The following is a 24,731-nucleotide window of genomic DNA, read 5'->3' as shown; positions in this document are numbered from 1 at the left end:
GAATTTTCTGTCAGGAATTCCGTTAGAGTTTGTGACACTTATACGGAATGACACTCGTATGGAGGAGGATTGTGTTGACATTTACACGGATCCCAGGACAACTGTAGGTAATTGACAGGGTGTTCCAGAAGTAGGGTACAACGGCCTGTCCACCGCTACCTGAGACGTATTCTGGAGAAGGCCACAGCCCATTTCCTGCACAAAGTTCCCCTTCCCGCACCAGTTCGTAGCGTGCGTGGCTTTCTCCCAGTCTTCAGTACTGCAGTTCACCTCTGATGGGAAGTAGTGTGTTCAGTGTTTTAGTTCTCACATAATGGAGTTCACAGAGACCACCAAAGGGAAGTCTTTACTGATTTACAAACATACAAGAAGTAACTTACTGGCGTTGTGTATAGTTCATAAAGAGTAAATGCAAAGGACGATCATCCACAAGAAATAATACAGTTTTAGCGGAAGGTAGCCACATTTGTATTCCAGATTGAGCAGCAAATGAGGTGCGAAAGCATTTTGTCACCGCAAAGAAGTGGGCAAGAGAAAGAGATGCTGCAGATCCATCAGTTTACGTTGCAGAAGTAGGATAGCCTCTTCAATTTGTACGACTTAATAACATCATTACCATCACACAGCAGTGCGAAACAATCGTTACATCGCATTAGGTGAAAACATGTGGGAACTACATAAGATCCCACCGATTCTCGAAGAATATTCTTCTAAGGAAATAATTTACCCATGAATGATTGTACTAATATTTTACTTGCCGATGATAAATGGGACTGAAAAACAGAATACAGGTGTTTGCCAGCGGAAAGGAAAAAGCATGTTTATCAATCGTCTTTGTGGATGGAACCTTCAAGAGTTCGAGCCAACAGTTTGTACAGTTGTTTGTATTCTACTCCGACCTTAATACTTCTTGAGGGGAAACAAACACAATTCCAGTCGTTGGAGAAACGTATGGACGTTTGTTGAAAGCTATTAAAACTAATGTTCCTGGATGGAACCCTGCGTCTCTGACAGTGGACATCGAAACTGGCATCGTCCAAGCAGATAATGGTTTGTTTCCTGGAACAGAGATTACTGGCTACAATTATCATTTTAATCAATGTTTGGTGAAAACAAATTCAGTGGTGTTGCCTCGTTCCAGCATAAAAGGAAAACGAGAAAATACACAGTCACATAACAATGTGTTCTGCTCTAGCACTTCTTCCCCTGGAAATGATGGATGATGGTTGGTTGTGTATTCAAGAGAGAACCCCTCAAAACCAAAAGTTTGAAAAGTTTTATGCCTGTTTTGTCAACCAGTGACTTGATAACGAACGTATGCCAAGAGAGATGTGGAAGTGCAGTGGGAGGCGCCATTACACCATTAACGTCTCAGAAGGTTGGAACCGAAGAATAAATACATAAATATCAGAAGTTCATCCGAATATTTACTCATTAGTGAAAATTTTTTGAGATGATGCAGAGTACCAAGGCCGCCAGGCTGACCGACTAATTATAAACTTTGATTGGAGAAGAAGATAAAAGTCAACAATGAAGAGTGACGAAACGATTGCAAAGGCTCTAAATAAACTCCAAACTGATGGAAACTTAAAAACATTTCGGATTTGTTTTGCTTATACACAGAAATTGCAATGACGAAGAAAACGTCAGATTCATTGAAAAATTTGTTAATATTGAACAGTAGTTTAATGTAGTCATTTGAGATCTTATAAATATTGTAAATAAATTCAATGAGGTATGAAAAGAGACCAGCTCCTCATGGTGTTCCCTGGAAACGACACAAAGTCGGCTAAATGTCTCTTAAAATTTGTAAAATATTCCGTAACGAAGACTGGCATTTGACAAAGATTTTCTAGGAAATAACCACAGAGTTCGACTGAAGAGGTTCTTAGAACCAACATCTATTGAGCCGGCATCGAATATAAGTGGCAATTTGCACTAAACAAAGAAAAGTGCGAGGTCATCCAAATGGGTACTAAAAGAAATCCGATAAATTTTGGGTATACGATAAATCGCACAAATATAAAGGCTGCCAATTCGGCTAAATACCTAGGAATTACAATTACGAGCAACTTAAATTGGAAAGACCACATAGATAATATTGCGGGGAAGGCGAAACAAAGACTGCGCTTTGTTGGCAGAACACTTAGAAGACGCGACAAACACACCAAAGAGACATCCGTCCTCTGCTGGAATATTTCTGCGCGGTATGGGATTCTTACCAGGTAGGATTGACGGAGGACATCGAAAAAGTGCAAAGAAGGGCTGCTCGTTTCGTGTTATCGCGCAATACAAGTGAGAGTGTCACTGATATGATACGCGAGCTGGGGTGGCGGTTTTCTTTGTGGCGAGATCTATTTACTAAATTTAGTCACCGACTTTCTCTTCCGAATACGAAAATATTTTGTTGACACCCACCTCCGTAGGGAGAAATGATCATCATAATAAAATAAGAGAAATCAGAGCTCGAATGGAAAGATTTAGGTGTTCATTTTTCCCACGCCCTTGTAGAGTGGAATGATAGAGAAGTAGTATGAAAATGGTTCGATGAACCATCTGCCAGGCATTTAAGTGTGAATAGCAGAGTAACCATGTAGATGTAGATGGAGACAAAATATTTCTAGCGCAAACGCAGGCAAATGACGCAATTAAATCCATACTTTCTCTCCCCGTTAGAAGATGAGCAAACCAGCGTGAATCTGGTAAAGACAAAATAAATTATCATAAAACAGTTACTGGTCGCAGTTCTACAAGCTTTCAGAATGTTAAAACTAACTTCTATTAACGCGTGTCGTAGACTACAGCGGGCATGTAGAGGGTGCGGCTGGGCGAGCAAGAGCGTTCATACTGGATCGCGCCTGGGTTGTGAGCGCTCGCGGTAAAACGGGATGGTCAGTCGTCGTTTTTGCGTAGCGCAGCACGACCGACTGGTAGAGCAGGAGAAGTGCAAACAGTGTGCTGCCTTCAGAGGAATGATCATAATTAGCCTTGATAATATTAATGAATGGAAATATGCAAACACGTCAAAACTACTTACTGCAAAATTTCATTCACGTTGTTTAATACTTGCGACAAAAAAGTTAGCACAGAGCTTATAAAAAAAAGAAAGAAAAAAAGGAAAAAACTTTTGGTAAAATGTACATTAACATTTAATCAAAAAGTAAATGCTACTACAAGAAACATACCCATTAGAATTCACCACCACCATAACGTTTTCTCTTTCCCCTTGTATGTGGCTCCTTGCAATTTAGAAATCAGAGTAGTCATTTTCTTGAATTTTCTGAATAAAAATCTCCTCACAGTCTTCTTCAGGAGATACAGTGATAGGGATATCTGATTGTAAGCCAGTGCCTATTTGCTAGGAGCGTGTAGATTGTACTAAATAGTGTATTCCCTAAAATTTTTATTTATACGGTCAACACACAAAGTAATTGATTTCCAGCGACTGGCTGCCACTTGTTCAACTTGTTTTTCCAGTTTAATCTTATGCCAAGTTCAGAATAAGGATGGTTCTGTTTGGTGGTTATACAAATCTAAAATTATCTTTGGTATCATTCGTTGTGCCACACCCCATTACGTAGTCCGTATTTCAAACGTTTCTTAGACGTATTTGTATTTCGAAAACAGCCAAATAGTTTTGGGATATTAGAGTAAACACTTCAAAGATGTGAAATAGCCACTGATTTTTTTTAATTGGAGTTTTATATTGGGGCGCCCCTTAAAATGAGGAGTAGCTATTTTTAAAGGGATGAGTAGTAGCATGATGGTCGGGTTAGAAACTTCAAAGCAGTCAGACACATAAAAATCAATGTATCAATGCGGGATGCCTTGTCTGTATGTTCATTGTAAGTGATGTTGTCTTGATATGCTTAGTGTTCTATTAATGAGGCTCAAAACTTTGAACACAATGAAGAAATTCAGTTTACAACAACATTAGAATAAATTCCATGGAAAAGATTACAGACACTTGGTAGAGCAAAAGTTGATGTGAAAAAATTTAAAAAAAAAGAAAAGAAACGGTTTTAAGTGACATGATTGAAGATAGTATTCGTCATATGAGGCCAGAAATATAAACATCTCAATAATTTTTCCAGTATTTTCACTTTAAAATTACATTTTTGTTTTCAGGGGGAAGATTCAGCGAATTAATCTGCAGTTAGATTAAGTTGCCATACTGCTTTTCAGCTTGCAAAAGGCTGTGCAATTTCACCGATTTTCGGGTATGTTAATAGTGTGGAAAATCGGCTACTGCTGGAACTTACACATCTACAGTGTGACGTATGCGTGATTAGTTTTCATATCTGTTTCCTCAATGTAAAATTTGATGGCATTACAAATCTGCCGGCTGCTGTGGCCGAGCGGTTCTAGGCGCTTCAGTCCATATTCGCGCTGCTGCTTCGATCGTAGGATCGAATCCTGCCTCGGGGCATGGATGCGGGTGATGTCCTTAGGTTAGTTAGGTTTAAGTAGTTCTAAGTTATAGGGGACTGATGACCTCTGATGTTAAGTCCCACAGCGCCATTACCCATTTGAACCATTACAAGTCTGCAGCTCCGATTATATCGATGTTTAGACTTACATCTCGTACATGCTGTTTTTTTACCCAATGAGGAGAACGAAATCACAATAGCTCACTGGCAGACTTCAACTTTTAAGAGCTTGTCTTCGAATTAGCAATACTGGAAAAGTGGTACCAGACATTGGTCATTTAGTGAAAAGCAAAGTAAGTAATATTCATTAACACTCTTTGTTTCTATATTTAACGTTTAAATAAAACGGTAACGAAGTATAAATTTGTCAGTTTAAATTTCGTCCTAAAAAGCCGTCGTCATAAGGCTGGAACAGTTCTTAAGAAATACCACGTTTCTTACTTAACTGCCCTTCGTTCTTTTCATCATCAGAATATTAAAAGAACTGGTTAATTGGTCACTACTCATTATGTTGAATTTCATTGTCAGTTCTCATTAATACAACATTCTTAAAAATAGATTTCTCACGAATCGCGTGAATGAGCTATTCTGAAGCGATAGATGGTTGCTCACTCTTGTTTCATGAGCGCAAGCCAGACAGCACGAGCAGCCGCACTTAATTACTGGACTTCTTGGTTTACTTGTACCTGTGAAAAAACGATTAGCTCAGCAAGAGCCACAGGCCTTGTGCAAATGTCACTCCGTGCAAATGTCACTTTGTGCAAGTGTTCCAACCCCATGCCGTAGTCACTGCTCAAGGGGTCTTGCAGCGTCAGTCCAAGCAAACGGTCACATGTCGGTCACGGTCACATGAAGCATCGTAAATGACTTAAATATTGTCAGTTAAAGACAGTGTCATCGTCAATAGGCCACAGAACCAGTTCTGAGAGAGTTGACAATCGTAATTATTATATCGAACGTGGATGTGATGACCGAGAATCACTGCGTATTATAAAGCGTTGTTAGGCATTCTTGGATTAATACGCTGTATGACATCAGTGATTGTAAGTTATTTTGACAGTGTGATTCGGATAGATTGCAGACGTAATTTAAGCTGGTATCCATAAAATTTAAGTGTTCATTAATGAAGTCCTACGTTTTTCACTTTAGTTTGATATATCGGGTACACCACCTGGAACCATCAACTGCTGAGAAAGTAATATCGTCTGTAGAAGATACAACGTAGGATAGTTGTATGGATCATCCTGGTGAGATGTGACGGATCTGCACATCTCCAAACAAAACTGTCGAGTCTACGGTCGATATGTTACAACTAGATGTTGGGTCATGTACTTACCAAACTAAGGGGAGTGTTGTCTGGGTGAAGTATGAACTTGCAACTACCGGTCAGACAGCACTATGAGAGGACTGGGTCGGTTTGTGCCACGTAGTTTCCCACGTGAAGGCAGTGAGATAGCTATCTGTCAGCCACCAACTTGTCCCAAGTTTTCTCGGAACATCATGTGTCGCAAACAGTGGCATCAAAAGGTCCTTTGAACCGAGATTCCGACGTGCAGTTACCTGCCGCCGAGCGGTCGGGCGAATGCTCCCTGCTCATAGCTGCTCTTCCTGTAGAATATGTCTCTACCACCTGCCCCAGGGACATGTTGCCTGCGACAAGCTTTCCCCCCAGCCTGATGAGGCTCACTCACTACTGCGAGGAGTCATGCATCTCATCGCACAGAATAAAAAATGTAATTCAGATCTGTGTTAGTTACTCGATCTTGGCAGTCATTGTCATAGTCCATGATATCAACCCAGATATCTACCAATCGATACAACATATAAATTGGTGTAATTGCAATGCTATATGAAACGCATCAATTCAAACCCGTCTGACGCATTTCAACTTTAGTAAATAATCATGACAACTAGCGACCACTCGAGCACTCGACAACCTTGGTGGCACCAGTTGTTGATGTGGAAGCTGTAATTATATGGCTGTTTAGTTTTGTCTAGTAATAACGAGAGACGCGGGGCTTGTTTATTTAGTGCAGTCAGACAACTGTGTCTTTTTAATTGTGAATCGCGCCGCTGGGAAGACCGACACATTGTGAGTTGTAGTTGCTCTACAACCTGTTTGGCAGACACCGCAGTGCAGAGTCTCTCAAGGCTCTAAGCACTATGGGGCTTCACATCTGAGGTCATCAGTCCCCTAGACTTAGAACTACTTAAACCTAACCAACCTAAGGACATCACACACATCCATACCCGAGGCAGGATTCGAACCTGCAACCGTAGAAGCAGCGCGGTTCCAGACTGAAGCGCCTAGAACCGAGTGCAGAGTCACTCTGTAATGTTAGTCCCTCTGATATGTAGCTATACAGGATGAGCCAAAACTCCACAGACGGAACTTTAGAAGTAGTTCATGGACATTTTATGGGTTTTCTTTATAAGGGAGCCAATGTCTCCGGTGGTTCATAACAGCACATAAATGTAACTGTGATTTATTCGTTTTGTTATCCCAGTTACATTTATTTCTGTGAAAATATCTTTTCGACAATGAAAAATGTCTGTAAAATGCACTCATCAAGATGTAAAACACAAAATATATAGTAATGCAACAACTCTTTTACGAAGAACGAGCTCTGTGGTAGGGATACCACCACTGTGCGATCAGCTTACAATGGCGTCGTTGTGCTACTCTGCTATTGTGTTCATAAAACCCAAACACGAGGCGCATATCGGGCAAGTCTTCGCAACTAAATCTTCAGTAGTTAGCTTCCAGCTAACCGTGAAGGAAAAACTAACCCATGACGGAATCAAGCAGTAGTGCATGCAATACAGAGAGCGAAGACTAAACTTTGCATTACCGTTGTCAACATCAAGTAGAGCGAGTGAGTGGAATAACTTTGTTTCCAAGACACACAGCCCATACTATCGACATTCGCACTGTTGTTCTGATACGAGGCTGTTGTAATGGCGCTCACTCAAAGCACAACCCTGTATCGCAACGCTGCTGAAACGCAGAACACTGGGACCAGAAATAAAGTCTGTTCTTACCCTGCACTCACTCCACATTTACAAACAGGTCAGTTACGGTGTTTCGATACAAGAGCCGATTTACGTTGAACAAACATATATTTATAAGCTACTTTTGGCACAGTGACAGCCGTAATTTCATTTATACATTTTAGAAATGAATTTTCCGAACTTTATCAAAGCTGTAGAACATCGTCAAAAAAAATATTTTAGATTTATGGATTTCTCATCGAGCTACTGTATATTGCGCTCAGGAGTGTGTTACGGGTATAAGTGCAGTTGGTAATTGACGACAGCGTACTGAACAACATTATATCAATATTTACCTCATTTACAAATTACAAATTATAGCAAGACACACAAGGCACAAGTAAATCATTCATATATAAATTGAGTAGCCAAAGGAACTGGTGCACCTGCCTAATATCGTGTTGGGGCCCCCGCGAGCACGCAGAAGAGCCGCAACACGACGTGGCATGGACTCTACTAATGTCTGAAGTAGTGCTGGACGTAACTGACACCATGAATCCTGCAGGGCTGTCCATAAATCCGTAAGAGTACGAGGGGCTGCAGATCTCTTCTGAACAGCACGTTGCAAGAGATCCCAGATATGTTCAGTAACGTTCATGTTGGGGAGTTTGGTGGCCAGCGGAAGTGTGTAAACTCAGAAGAGTGTTTCTGGAGCCATTATGCAGCAATTCTGGATGAGTGAGGTGTCGCATTGTCCTGCTGGAATTGCCCAATTGCACAATGGACCTGAATGAATGCGAGTGCTCAGACAGAATGCTTACGTACGTGTCACCTGTCACAGTCGTCTCTAGATGTATCACGGATCCCATATCACTCCAACTGCACACACCCACACCGTTATAGAGTCTCCACCAGCTTGAACAGTCCCCTGCGGACATGCAGCGTCCATGGATTCATGAGGTTGTCTCCATACCCATAAACGTCCATACACTCCATACAATTTGAAACGAGACTCATCCGACCAGGCGACATGTTTCAAGTCATCAACAGTCCAATGTCAGTGTTAACGGGCCCAGTCGAGGCATAAAGTTTTGTGTCGTGCAGTCACCAAGGGTACACGAGTGGCCCTTCAACTCCGAAAGCTCATGTCGATGATGTTTCGTTGAACGGTTCGCACGCTGCTACTTGTCGATTCCTCAGCATTGAAATCTGCAGCAGTTTGCGGAAGTGTTGCACTTCTGTCACGTTGAAAGATTCTCTTCAGTCGTCGTTTGTCCTGTTCTTGCAAGATCTTCTTTGCTGCCGCAGCGATGCGGAGATTTGATGTTTTACGGGATTCCTGATATTCACGGTACACTCATGAAATTGTCGTACGAGAAAATCTCCACTTCATCGCTACCTCGGAGATGCTGCGTCCCATCGTTCATTCGCCGACTATAACACCACGTTCAAAGTCACTTAAATCTTGATAACCTGCAATTTTAGTAGCAGTATCTGATCTAACAACTGCGCCAGACATTTGTTGCCTTATATAGGCGTTGCCGACCGCAACGTCGTATTCAGCATCATCACATATCTCTGTATTTGAATACGCATGCCTATACCAATTTCTTTGGCATTTCAGTGTATTTTCTGTTGGGGAGCAGGTCACTTATCTAAAGGGGGGATGCGTGGATGCTAAAGGGGTAGTCTAGACCGACAGGCGTAGTCCACTTCGTGGTGGAGTTACGACTGTGCAGAAACAATCGGGTAGTAAATTATGTTACGTGTTTTCTGGAAGACTGTTAAGTACAGAGAAAGGACAACTAACAACCGGAAGCGAGGTAACGTTAAAGTATGAATGATCACAATATCTATATCCCTAGATGTGTGCTGGATGTAGCCTTATATGGAGAGAGATAGTAACACATAATTCACACAGGAATATTTTCGAACATGGGTTTTTTGTGGTCCAGTTATGGTGTGGAGAGGCATAATGTTGCTTGGGCGACTGACCTTCAAATCTTTCAATTCGCTACACTCATCGGAAAACGTTATTGTGACATTATAGTCCTTCCCCGTAGGCATCTTATCAGGGGTGTATTCGGCATCGATTGCATTTTCATGGAAAACAATGCAGAACTGCGGCGAACAGCGCCCCTGGAGAAGCTCTTACAATGAATATATATAGCCGAATTGGCTGGCAGGCCCGTTCTCCGATTTAAATCTTGTCTAGAACGTGTGAGATGAATTGGGAGACGCTTTACAGCACTTTGATATGCACTAACGATCATCCAGCATTTGGCCGAGCGGTTCTAGGCGCGTCAGTCTGGAACCGCGCGACCACTACGGTCCCAGGTTCGAATCCTGCCTCGGGTATACATGTGTGTGATGTCCTTAGGTTAGTTAGGTTTAAGTATTCCTAAGTTCTAGGGGACTGATGACCTCAGATGTTAAGTCCCATAGCGCTCAGAGCCATTTGAACCATTTGAACCATCCACCATTTGTCAAATGCGCTGGTAGAGGAATGGAACGGCATACCGCAAGAACTTCTTTCCAACCTTGTGCTCAGCATGGGAGAACATCGAAGAGTGTGCGCTGCCGTTGAAAGTGGACTGCTTCTGTGTTGGCAGCGCTGTGTAGCGCTTTGCATTGGATCTCTGACCGCGCTTTCTTTGTACGAGACTCTGTGGCTAATTGGGCTCGTTGTTGGAAGTTAATCGCCAGTAGTGTTGGCAGTTGGAAGTTAGTCGCCAGCAGTGATGGAAGTACTGCTGGGCACTTGGAGGTGAACAGACAGCAGTGATGGATGTGGGGAGATAAAAGCCAGAGGTGACGGAGGATAGAGGTTTGAAGTGTTAACTAAAGCGGACGTTCTCGACGTGTGTCCGTCTTGGAAATGTAATTTGTCGATGATTATGTAATCTTTTGGAACTGGATGTCACGGACGTTTATACAGTATATGATTTTTGAACTGGTGGCCACATTACTAAGGTAAACACATTGTTTGCTCCGCAACAAAATCTTTCATTAACTAACAATATTACTATTAGAAGTTGGTGCCTTCAGTAGTTAGAATCTTACACGTGGCTGGTAGTATTGGCGCTCGCTGTATTGCAGTAGTTCGTGTAATGAAGATTTTTATGTGGTAATTGCTTAATGAAATATAAAGGTTATTGTTAAGATTTATTTTTAGTCAGGGCCTTTCTTTTGAATTAATTATTTGAAGTAAGGTTGTAACTTTTTGAGCAGTCAGATTGCGTTGCGCTAGTGTTGACATGATAAGAATAAGTAAAGAGAAAGTACCTTCAGTTTTAGTCAGGTGCTTCAGAATCAAATAACGTAGAAGTTTCATCTTCTCAATGATTCTGCAATTTAAGTACAGACACACTGCATATGTGTGTGTGTGTGTAAATATGCTTATTTATATTATTTTGGTTTTTTTTTATAATTTTTGTTGAACTGAATTGAGATGGATGGAAATATTAAAAACATCAGTGAATATATTTAAACCATGATAAGGTGGCATCGGACATATGCTTTGAGAATTTCGTCGCCGTAAGAAAGACGTTCGTGGGCCACGCTATTTCTGAGCCAAAATGAGATAAATACTGAAAATACAGTTCACATATAATGTTGAAATTTTAGGATCATGGATTAAACAAATAATGAAATCACAGTAGCGTTAATCATAACTATAATTACTGAAGTGCATTATGTTACTTACATTGGGAATACAATATTAATCACTAGTGATGTGTTGATTATCCGCACGTCGGTATCTCGTCCGTGCGCAGTGGAAATTTCGTTATATAATTACTAGTTTCCGCGAGTATTCGCCCTGCAGTACGCAGTGACTTTTTATAAAATTAAAGAATTTAAATTAGAGCGGCCAGTCTTACGCGCGAGGCTCTCCCTCGACTCCATTCCAGAACAGACAACAGAAGAAGTAATTAACAAAAGACTAGACATCCTTTCTGTGTCTCACCAGCGATCAATGCGACCGCGCACTAGATAACTTGCATTGGTTTTCATGCTTTATTAAACAGGGTTCTCTGATTAAAAAAGATAATTTACATGCTATGGCTAAAAATGTGTCTTTAAACCGTCCCCAAAGTTGCGAGGCAAAAGATCACATTTTTAGATAAGCAACTTTTCCAAGTGGGATGGCAAAAAAAAAAAAAAAAAAAAAAAAAAAAAAAAAAAAAAAAAAAAAAAAAAAAATAATAATAATAAATACTCATACAATTCCTTAAACATAACAACATATACAGATAAATTATGATTGCATTTACTTACATTTTGACAAACCAAGTTCTTAGACGGTCTTTAAGTTGCCGGAATATTTCCCTTTGTTGACCACAGTCTGTTATCGTAGTCCGCGCGCATGCGCTTCACTGTAGGTTGCTGCCGCGCCGCGATCGTTTCTAGATACTCCGTCGCGCATAGTTGCCGGTTTCAGTCTCTATTTCCGCGCCGACATTCTCGGGTGTATCTCGTCGTGATAACTTTCATATAACTGCATACCAAAGTTCCTTGGAGGTAAGTACTTCATCACTTTGAAAAGAAAATATTTTCCATTGGTTTTCATTGTTCATTGTACTGGTATAGTTTATAATTTATTCATTTCTTGCATCCGTTAGGTTCTCGTGCCGTCAGTTGACGTCAGCGGTCAAAGTCCATTGCAGATGTGATACAGATTTGTATTGTCCATTAAAGTTCATTACAGTGCACCTTTTCCTCGCTTTTAACGAAGGAAAGGGTTCATTTTTGTCGTTTGATTGACTATTTTGTCGTTGTTCACAGATCCTGTCGTACATAAGAATTGAAGTACATAACTTCAGGTGTGCCACAAGTGTTTAGTCCCGGAGAAGGCATGTAAATCACTTCCGACGTCACAGTTTACTGATTTGGTTATCCACTGTTCTAAGGTTAATGTTCGTCATACGTTGAATTATTAGCATTTTGAAGTTTTCCATAAGTTGCTCCTCCGGTCGCTTGCATGGCATTACATACTTAGTTTCTTATGTTGATAGTGAGTGCGGGCGCACTCCGACGATAATTGTTCGCGACATCTTGCGCTCGTCGACAAACATAATTGGCATAATGTCTTTGTTCAGAGTCGTTTGGACTGCAAATTTCACCGTATCACGTCGTTGTCATTTTCCGCATTCACACACAAGACCTAACAACGCACTTGTTCACATTTCTCCTTCTGTTGCGATTTAGTTTTCACAACTAAATAACATAATGAAGTAAGTATCCTTTGTCAACAAGGTATGGAAAGAATTGTTTGCAAATCAAAAATTCAACAAATATATACAAGTTTAAATTAACCTGAAAATAGAGAATATAAGACAAAATACATCGTAACTAGAGCACTGGACCCTGAGGCGCTTATTAAACACAAATGTTACCGCGTAACGAAACGGAAATTTATTCAGTAAATCATAACCTAAGGTAACCATGCAATTAATTGGCCACTGTGTTCGCGTCACTCAGTGTCGTGTGTTTTTGCCTCGAATCGCTGTGCTCAAGAATTTCTATTTGTTCCGCAGGCGTGCGTGTGAATCGGTGTCACAATCTACACATCGTACTGCAAACTTCGTTAATAGATGTGCCTTGCACAATCATATATACTTAATATCAAATAATATCACTTACCTTCTATCTTAATGACTATAATATTCAGCATCAGCCTTCTGTAATCATGCCTTCTTTCTTCAGTCAGGCCCATAAATATTACTTAATTAATATTAGTATCCTCTGCCTGTCATTATTCAGAGCATTCCCTTAAAACTACTATTTACATGTAGTTATTCTGTGTTGTACTTTTTAATGTCTTTATGCGGTTATAATCCAAAATCTTGTCATTTATCCTGTTCTTTAGTAAGTATGCTCCTGGATGCGGTATCCCATGGATTATGTATGGACCGTCTAGATTAGTCTCCACCTAGCATTCCTATGCATCAGAGCTCAGGATTTGTGGTGAGTACGCAAAAGTACAAGTTCACCTTGCTTGTAGTTAAGTCTTTTCTTAGTTCGTTTACTGTAGTGTCCTTTTCTTATCTTACTTTCCCTTTCCAATGTAATGTTGACTTGTCTTCTAGTGGGATTTCTTCGTGTTTCAACTTCGGTATTGGATTACTCCATTCATTTCTTGCTACTATGTTAAACATGATTTCCATAGGTGTATAGGTAGTGTCATATATGTTTAGATTATTGTGGACCTCCTCAAATGAGTTCAATAGGCTTACCCATTTGGTTTGCTTATTTGGTATGTAAGTCCTGATAAACCGATTGAGTTCCCTAAATACTCTTTCTGCTGGGTTACCTTGTGGTGCAAATTTACTAATGAATTGGGTTGTATGTTGTTGTCGGATAAAAATTTCCTCCAACGAAATCCTGTGTTGTATGTGGCATTGTCTGATAGGATTTTAATAGGTTTTCCTACATGTGGTGTGTAATCGTTTTTAAATCTCCCGATAATGGCATTGCTGTTGCAGATTTCAGTGCAGATAATTTTACATGTTTGCTACAAACCTCATAAAATAAAAGTATCTATTTTGCTCCTCCAGAGCTTGCAGAATGAGGTCAAGATATGTCAGTACTAATTATTTCCAATGGTTTGGTAGGCAGTATTGAATATAGTTCTGTTCTGTGTGACTGGTTACTTGCTTTTGCTTTCTGACATATGGTACAAGTTTTGAGCGTGTTTTGTACTTTTCTTCTCATGTTCGTGAAGTAACAGTATGAGCTTAATTTAGAAAAAAACATTTCTTAGATCCATAATGACCAAAGAGAAAATGTGTATGCCAAATAAGATATCCTTCATATTCCTGGGGAATACAAACGCACCAGTTTTTACTCAAAATGTGTCTTCTGTTAAGTAATACTCCTCTATCAAAGTTTATATCTACTACACAGTGTGTGCTGTGGTTGATCTGTGATAACTTTCCTAATTTTTGACCAGTGAGGGTCTGCCATCTGTAGTGTTTCCATGTTTGTACACAAGTCTTTGTAATACTGAATATAATTGCTATTCTGCATTAGCAAAATTCTGTAATCATGGAGGTTCTCTGGTTCTGTTGTATCCTTACTTAATCCTTGTGGAAGTCGTGATAGTGTGTCTGCTATGACATTATCTGTACCTTTAATGTGAATTATTTCAAATGAGTATCCTTGAAGGGAAATCGCCCACCTGGGGTGTAAGAATTTACATGATAGAAGAAATGTCAAAGCATGATGATCTGTGTATACCCTTGTGTGCTTGCCAAAAATATAATAGTTAAATTTCTTGAAACCCCAGACTATGTCTAATGTTTCTAGTTCTGTAGTTGTGTAAGATCTTTCACATTCAGTCAAAGTTCTGCTAGCAAATCCTATAATTCTAACTTCTTCCTTACCATCTTTATTTACAACTTGGAAAAGACATGCTCCTAAACCATAGTTGGAAGCATCACAAGCTAAACAGAATTCTGAGCAAAAATCTGGGTGGCATAATATGTCTGCATTCATTAGTGCATGTTTAATTTTCTCAAAGCCTTCCTGACACTCCATACTCCAATGCCAAGTCTAGTTTTCTTAAGTAGTTTGAGTAGATGTGGTTTGTTTAGAAGTGGGTGATGTAAAGATTTTCTAAAAAATGAGAAAAACCCAATTAGTGACCTTAGTTGTTTCTTTGTTCTGGGTGCTGGGAGATTCTTCAGCGCATCCAGCTTCATGGGATCTGACCTTATGCCTTGTGCATTTATTATATGTCCTAGAAATTTTATTTGTTCACAAGCAAACTTAGATAGATTCACTATAACACCACATTCCGTAAATCTGTTTAATAGCTTGTTAAGAATGTATGAATGTTCTTCCTATGTATGGGTGGCTATCAAAAGATCATCCACGTAGTGTGTGACAGAATGTTTTAAGTCTCCATTCAGTACCGTCTCTAAGACTGAGATGAAAACACCAGAGCTGATATTCAAGCCAAAAGGCAGTACACAAAATTGATAACTCTTTCCATTAAACGAGAAAGCTGTGTATTTCCTACACTGAGGTTCCAGTCTTGTTTTCCAGAAGGAATTTACCAAATCTAAGGAACTAAAGTATCTTGCATCTAGAAATTTCTGCTGTTGCTCTTCAAGGTTCTCAGGCTTAGTTCTGACAAGTAGTATAATCTGGTTTATTGCCCTAGCATTTAGCACAAGTCTAATGCTACCATTAACATTCCTTACACCTAATAGTGGGCTGCAATATGAAGATGTGCTGGGCTCTATAATATTCCACTCCAGTATCTGTTTTAACTCTTTACAAACTTCTGCTTTCTGTGAGTGTGGTACACTATATGATTTGTGGTAGAATACTGTATGAGGCTTCACTTCAATGTTATAAGAATATGTGTTAATTACTCCTGGTCTGTTTGAGAAAACACTGGCACATCTATGCAATAGTTTTGCTAGTTCACTTCGTTCGTCCTCAGATAATGCCGATGGTTGCTGTACCTTACTCTGTATAATTGTATGTGTCTCAAACATATCTTGCTTAGGTACTGGTGTGCATGTCTCTCTATCATCATGTTCTGTATTATCTGTAACTTGTATCCTGGACAGTGTTTATCATGGGTTACTTCTCTAGTTTGTAAGTGCATGGTGTACTGATTGCCAAAATCCTTAAAACTACATGTTTGTGTAGAAAAGTCAATTATAGCGTCCTTTTCACCCAAGAAATCCAGTCACAGTATAACATCACATATTAAATTAGGTACAACTAAGAATGCCCAATTGATCGATCCATTCTCTACTTGAACTGGTATATAAACTTGCTTCTTAATACTAATAGGCTTGTTACCTACAGCAGTCAGTATGTTGCATCCTTGCACTGGAAACACATCCACTTGTCCATGTTCTTGCATTAAATTGTAAAAATTCTCAGATAATACGCTTACAACTGCACCAGTATCTAACGTGAGACTTGTAGTTATACCTCCTGCTTTTGCCTTAGCGGAAGCATTTTGTGTGATGAACGGCAAATAATGTCATCATTTTCAGTGAGTTCATCTGATAAATTTTGACCATAATTAAAAGGTAAGAATAACACAGGTCTATGTTTGTAAATACTTCTTACTTCTTCTTGTTCAGTACTTACTGTGTCAGTCTTAAATAATTCTTGTAAATCAAAGTCTCCCCATAGTATTCCTCAGCCACAACTTGGGGGTCTAGTAATGGCTGTCATTAGTTTAAATGTCTGTCTTGTGTTCCGTCAGTCTGTCTTGGTGTAGGTGGGTTATTGTCTACCTCTATTATGTTTACATTCGGGCACTGTCTATTCCAGTCACACGCGTTCCTTCCTTGTTGCTGTGTAAAAGTTGCATTAGATGTCTGTTGTGTTGTGTTCTGTACTGCATTGCTGTAATTCCTTTGCGGCGGTGGCTGTGATTGAGTTTGATGTTGCCATGCGTCGTTGTTTACATTCTGAGGCTGCGGATATGCTGGATGCTGCATTCCGTAGTTTGGGTTATTACTGTACCAAACCTGTCCCTGTTGGTTTTGGTTACCGTTGTAATTAAAATTTTGTCCGTTATTTTGCCAGTTTTGGCCATTTTCATAATTGTGGTTGTGTTTATTGTTCCGCCTGCGCTTGTAGCCATTGTCGCTAGGCGAAAATGTGGGGTTAGTGTTCAAGATGGGTGGTTGCATATTAGGTACACTGTTGCCAGCATAATTTGCATTCACTGCAAGGCCAAATTGCGGCGCAACATATGCAACGGTAGGTGGTGTGTATTGATGAGGTTGGCTATACTGCTTGTTTTGGTTGGAATTACGACTGTCATATTGTTTGTTGTCATGTTGGCTGCTACGCTGATCTTCAAACAACAGATCAACAATATCTAGAGCCTGGAGAAAATATTCTATGTCGTAATCCGGGATATGTAACAATTTCTCTTTGATATAGGACGGTAAACGTGCTTTCAACGCACGAAGCAGATCTCTAGACGCGGCAGGTTCTGACAAGAAATGCGTCATATTTATATACTTCTCAAAGTAACGTCTAAGATTTCCTTACTTTGGATTAAATGGTTTGGGTTCTACGATCTGTCTGCTTATTCTTTCCTGCACGGTATGTGACCAGAATTTTGACAGGAAAGCATTTTCGAATTGCTGAAAAATTTGGCATCTGTTTACATCATTATAGGCCCAAATAGCTGCTTTCCTTGTATATAAGATACTACAAAATTAATTTACCTCCGCTCACTACACGTGCGAGGAAATGCGTCATTGAAAGCTTTCATGAAAATTACGGGGTCAATGGTTTTCTTGTCTGAAGTAAAAGGTTGAAAGGTTTGGTGTTTTGTAAAACTTTCTTGCTGTCTGTCAGATTGATCTATGTTTCCTCTTCTCGTCCTTCATCTCTGATACATTTCAGGACAAGAAGACTGTGGGTCAGAATCATTTCCGAAATTTCGGTTTTGGTCTACTTTTCTGTATTTACATCTGTCTGAGTTGTCTGAATAAGTTTCTCTCTTATGTCTGTTACGTCTCGACAGTTTATGTCAATTGTGTGTTTGAATGATCACTGTGATCTGAATTGTGTGTACTGTCAACATCGTGTACACGTTTGTTTACACATATCCTCGTGTGTGCGGCATCAGGTACTTTGCTCGCTTTCGTTACAAAATATTCATCTACAGTCTGTTTGACTACTGCTGGTAGATTTGTCCTAATACATTCGTCAAGATGTTTGTCTTTTCTGTCAATCCACTCATGAAATTCTTCATTAATTTTAGAAAAACGTCTCTCTGTCTCTAATTTGATTGTCTGGTCAATTGTCTTTGTCATGGTTTCTAAATCTGTCTCTACTTGTGTGACATGCTTCGTGATGTCATCATGAGCAGTGACGCACTTTTCTACTTTTATCGTCACGGTGTCACACGTGCTACTTAACCGTTTGACATTGGTTTCAAGAACATTGATTTTGGTTTCATTATGTTTTGCTAAAACTGTTAGTTTTGAAAACTTCGTGTCCATTTCATCGATCCTTTTGTTTAAGTCAGTACCAATTTTGGTTAATTTAGCGTCATTACCGTCAAGTTTTTTGTTTATTTCCTGAAATTTTTCCGTAAACTGTTGTCTTTGTTCTGTAAATTTGTATCCATCTGCTGAAATTGTTGCATGACAGCATTGATAAATTGTGAGAAATTTACTGTTTGAACATTATCTGCCCCCGGCAAATCGCGAGAATTTACTGCTTGTTATTCAGTTTCCATATCTTGCGGCTCTATGTTACTGTCTGTTGCTACGGCTAGATTGTTTAGGTTCTGTATTTCATTTACTGTTTCGCTTGTTTGAGCATTAGTGGTTTGAGCATGCGTAGTTTGATTCTGTGCTTCTTCATTGGATACGGAACTTGCAGTAGGCGAACTGTTTATGTTATACATTCTATTTGCCATACTACGAATCGTGACCATATCAATAGCAAAAATGTAATAATTTTTTTTTTTGAAAATTCAGTAAAGTAAATGGGTGAAATATTTATAAACTCGTCTCTACAGCAAATGAGTATCTACAACGTTCAGCTTGTGTGTAACTGTTATTCAAACAGTGCATAGAGTTGATCTATTATTGACGATGTATCTACAGGCCATGTTGTCTCTACTAAGCTGTGTATCGGCCATATTGCAATAATTATTGTTGTACTTTGAAAATCTGAATAAAATTTTGAAAAAAAAATCACAGTCAGTAGTAAAAATAACTTCTTTTTTTTAAACTTTTGCAAAACTTCACTATATATTGCGAGTTAATGAAAGATTGCGCCAGAGCCTAATGCGATAGATATGATAAGTGTGTCCTACCTTCTCTGTTGTGGTGATTGTTGTCACAGTCTGACCAGATTTTCGATTATGCTTTCTGGATTTAATATTCTTTCCATTCCTTCTTGGTAATTTCTCAGAGTATTGTTTGTGATGAAACATGAAACAAAAAGGAAATTATTACCTCACAAATAATGTCCTGTCACAGTCGTCAATGTAAATAATTGAATAATATATATATATATATATATATATATATATATATATATATATATATATACATATGGTGTAAATATGGTTATTTATATTATTTTGGATTTTTTTATAATTTTTATTGAACTGAATTGAGATGGATGGAAATATTTAAAAATCAGTGAATATATTTAAACCATGATAAGGTGGCATCGGAATATCTTCGCCGTAAGAAGTAGGTTCGTGGGCCACGTTATTTCTGAGCTAAAATGAGATAAATACTGAAAATACAGTTTACATATAATGTTGAAATTTTAGGATCATGGATTAAACAAATAATGAAATCACAGTAGTGTTAATCATAACTATAATTACTGAAGTGCACTATGCTACTTACATTGGGAATACGATATTAATCACTAGTGGTATGTTGATTATCCGCACGTCGGCATCTCGTCCGTGCGCAGTGGAAATTTCGTTATACAATTACTAGTTTCCGCGAGTATGCGCCCTGCAGTACGCAGTGACTTTTTATAAAATTAAAGAGTTTAAATTAGAGCGGCCAGTCTAATGCGCGAGGCTCTCCCTCGACTCCATTCCAGAACAGATAACAGAAGAAGTAATTAAGAAAAGACTAGACATCCTTTCTGTGTCTCACCAGCGATCAATGCGACCGCGCACTAGATAACTTGCATTGGTTTTCATGCTTTATTAAACAGGGTTCTCTGATCAAAAAAGATAGATTTACATGCTATGGCTAAAAATGTGCCTTTAAAACACTCATTTACATAAAGAAGTTTCACCGTCTATGGTGATCGTGCTTCTGATTAAGAACAATTTGCGTCCTTTGTAATATCCAGATGACCATCTGAATCACGGCGACTTTAGTGTAATTATTTCCTTTGAATAAAATTGTCATTTTGCTAGTCTGACTGAGTATTTCTATCAGTTGCTTCATGTACTGTGGCAGTTCTTTCTTCCATGATCCGAAGTTCATCGAGCTGTTACTTGGCCGTGATACATCATATGAAAGTTACCTCCGTTCTTAAGTTTTGCACACCAGAGTGGTATGGACGGTTTTGGTAATTTCTTTAACTTATTGCAGTAAGATACTGTAGCTACACGGTGCAGTCACATTAATGTGACAACCGCTTAAGTCCGACAACAATTTGCAATAACCACACACAGATGCCAGGTGCAACCACTAGCAGTAGAGGGTGTATAAAGCGTGTCTCAGATCACGGAAACAGTACAGTCATTGTCGTAATGTGGAAATAGGTCACGATAACTGTCTTTTGGGCCAAGGATACAAGCATTTACGAAATGGCTTCGTCTGTAATCTGTTCATATATTGCCGTGGTTAAATTATACTGTGCGTGGCAAAACGTCCCTATCATATACTGGCGCAGAGGCAACTGTGCGGTGATCGACAGCTGCGGGGGTGTGTTGGGGCAAACAGGCTTGAACTGATGAGCAAGTGACAGTCCAGATAAGCCGTGGGGAACCACCAGTGTCTGCACAATAACCGTTTAGCGAACGTTGCTGCGTATGGGCCTCCACAGCAGGTGCCTGGTTCATGCACTCATGCTGACATAGGCGACTAAGGCTGGAATTTGCACGCCAGTACCGCAAATGGACGTCCACTAGGTGGCGTCAGGTGGCCTTTTCAGACGAATCACGTTTTATGCTCCATTAGCGCGGAACGTCTGAAAGTAGACATCCTGCTATAATCGTCAGAAGGGTCCACGTCGGACGAAGGATGGTTATTGTCTGGGGAACGTTTTCATGACAGTCCCTGGGTTATCTCATCATTCTCTAAGGCACAGTGGATCAACACAAGTATTCACGTATACGGGCACGATGTCCACTCCTATATGCAGTTTGTTTTTCCTCTACACGATAGCATCTACGAGCAGGGCTATCCAGATTGTCGCACAGCTCACAGTATTCGTGCGTGGTTCGAAGAACACCAGGATGAGTTTGCCGTATTCCCCTGGTCATCAAACTCCCCGGATTCAAACCCAATCGAGAATCTATCAGACAACCTCGATCGGGTTGTTCGTGTTATAAATCCTGGTCCGAGAAACGTAGCGCATCTGGCCATGCCACTGGAGATGGCATGGTTCCACATCCCTGTTGGTACCTTCCAGAACGTCACTGACTCTCTTTCTGCAACTCTCGGAGCAGGGCGCCCTCCAAAGTGTGATTATTCATAATCTTCATAGGTCGTCACATTAATGTGGCTGGACAGTGTGTTAGTAGAAACCAAGTGATCAGAAACGCAGAAGATGGAACTGCACATTAATACAACAAAAATTCTGAACACACAATTTTAAAATGTTTTGACATGGACTGAAAGTTGAAAATTTAGTTTATGTAAGTGTTACAGGCCTTTAAAAACTAAATGGCACAATTAATAACAGAGACAAGACAGATTTACCAACACAGATGCTATAGAAACGTTCTTAGTTGAAGCCTATCGCTTTCTTAAATGAACACGATCATGCATATTTGTACAACGGGTACGTAATTTATGTAAACCCATCCAACTTCAGTAGTCAAATGAGGGAAGTTGTTAGTTTTAACGCAGAATCTCATTCCCGTTCGTTTAACGATGTCGATTTGTCGAAGCGGTTACAGTAGCTTGAACTTAAAGAAGGCAGACTGTGGAGCGAAGCAGAGCGACAAGGCGCAGTGAAGGTTCAGCCAATAGCGTCATTCTGCTGCATCTCTCCGTAGCGCATAGAAAAATGTACGTTGATTGTCGTGTTAGTTTAGGTTTGGTGAAGGTACTTAACCACTGTGGCATTCACTATTGGTGGAATGAGGCAGACTGGACATATATTTTGTTAAGAAGTAGCGGCGAAACTTTTCTGAGCATACTGTTTTAGGGAGAGTGAGAAGCACAATCAAAAGGCAATATTTCACTTAACACTGCGTTGCCATTGACCGAGGTTGGCAACAGCTGGAGTGTGCGATATAGCACAGAGACAGAGAGCACTTCCGATTCTATAAAGGTTCTTCTGTCTCTACCCGCACAGAAAATAAAGCTTCAACCACCTGCCATCTTAGTTACACACCACTGTAAAGAGGACTCCTCAGTGTCTGGTGCGAATTTTAACTCATTCCGTATTAATCAATTACGAAAAACAACCAAACCGCTCACACCTATGACACATGTGTAGGACGCATAAGGAACATCATAGCACAGTTACAAAACATTTCAAAAATACTCATGTGCTAAAAACAGATACTTGCCACACATTTAATGCAGAATTTTACGTGGCTTATCGATATGATATGCAGTGTCATCACAATGTCATGCCACAATGCATGTATTAGACGATGATTTCCTTCCAAATATGTACTATAACTTTTCATTAAACCTAACTTCTTCTATACTCTTGTTCATAACCAGCTTCCATGTGGAAATATCATTACATATCTTCTAATACTTTTCTTTTACTAAATATTACTTCTTCAGATTATCGGTGTGAGGAAGGAAGGAGGATTTTGGTTTAGCATCCTGTAAATGAAGAAGTTATTAGAAACGAATGCTCGTGTTGTAAAAGACAGGAAAGGAAACGGAGTAACCTTTTCAAAGAAACTATCTCTGTTTTTACCTTAAGCGATTTTGCAAATCACGTACCTGGTTGGGTCTGACGTGTGAGACTTGAAGATCTGTTCGCTGACGGAACATTTGATGTTATGCACAGAGCACTATTCCAGATTGAAGCAGAATTGACGGCACTATGATTTTTTCGATCTGACGCAAGTCTGACTGGATCTTGGCGACGAGGAGGATCTTCAATTACGCTGAGGACAAAGGGGGGCCGGCGGCAAGCAGATCTGGGATTTCCCAAACGATTTCTACAGCAAGTGGCGGATGCATTACCTGACTTTGCAGCCACAGAATGTCACTCGCAATTATTACAAGGAAAAATACTGAAACTGCATTCAATAGGCATAGGAAGTGAATGTGGGTATCAAATTATGAATCTTCACATCACATGGGTAATGAAGCATTGCTCGACGTTGTGTGGACTCTAATTTTTGATTGAAACTGTTTTCAATAAATGTTTATTGAACAAACACTTTAAATTATATGAGTGGCACACCGACGCTGCTGCAGTCACAAATAGACTATGTGATAAAAAGTATCTACACACCAGGCTGAAAATGACTTAAAAGTTCGTGGCACCCTCCATCGGCAATGCTGGAATTCAGTATGGTGTTGACTCACCCTTAGCCTTGATGACAGCTTCCACACTCGCAGGCATACGTTCAACCAAGTGCTGCAAGGTTTCTTGGGGAATGGCAGCCCATTCTTCACGGAGTGCTGCACTGAGGAGAGATATCGATGTCGGTTGGTGAGATCTGGCACGAAGTCGGCGTTCCAAAACATCCGAAAGTGTGCAGGCTAGTCCATTACTGCCAGTAATCACTCCGCCACAGGCCGTGCCTTATGAACAGGTGCTCTATCGTGTTGAAAGATACAATCGCCATCCCCGAATTGCTCTTCAACAGTGGGAAGCAGGAAGGTGCTTAAAACATCAATGTACGCCTGTGCTGTGATAGACACGCAAAACAAGAAGGGGTGCAAGCCCCCTCCATGAAAAACGCGACCACATCATAACACCACCGCCTCCGAATTTTATTGTTGGCACTACACATGCTGGCAGATGACGTTCACTAGGAATTCGCCATACCCACACCCTGCCATCGGATCGCCACATTGTGTACCGTGATTCGTCACTGCACACAACGTTTTTCCCTGTTCAACCGTCCAATATTTTCGCTCCTTACATCAAGCGAGGCATGGTTTGGCATTTACCGGCGTGATGCGTGGCTTATGAGCAGCCGCTCGACAGTGAAATCCAAGTTTTGTCATCTCCCGCCTAACTGTCATAGTATTTGCAGTGGATCCGGATGTAGTTTGGAATTCCTGTGTGATGCTCTTGATAGATGTCTGCCTTTGACACATTACGACCCTCTTCAACTGTCGGCGGTATCTGTCGGTCAACAGATGAGGTCGGCCTGTACGCTTTTGTGCTGTACGTATCCCTTCACGTTTCCCCTTCACTATCACATCGGAAACAGCGGATCTAGCGATATTTAGGAGTGTGGAAATGTCGCGTTCAGACGTATGACACAAGTGACAACCAATCACGTGACCACTTTCGAAGTCTGTGAGTTGCGCGGAGCGCCTCATTCTGCTCTCTCACGATGTCTAATGACTACTGAGGTTGCTGATATGGAGTACCTGGCAGTAGGTGACAGCACAATGCACCTAATACGAAAAACATATGTTTTTGGTGGTGGTCGGATACTTTTGATCA

Source organism: Schistocerca piceifrons, chromosome 2 (assembly GCF_021461385.2).
Source record: "Schistocerca piceifrons isolate TAMUIC-IGC-003096 chromosome 2, iqSchPice1.1, whole genome shotgun sequence".
In the NCBI taxonomy this organism is placed as follows: Eukaryota; Metazoa; Arthropoda; class Insecta; order Orthoptera; family Acrididae; genus Schistocerca; species Schistocerca piceifrons.
Note: the sequence above shows the minus strand (reverse complement) of the source record.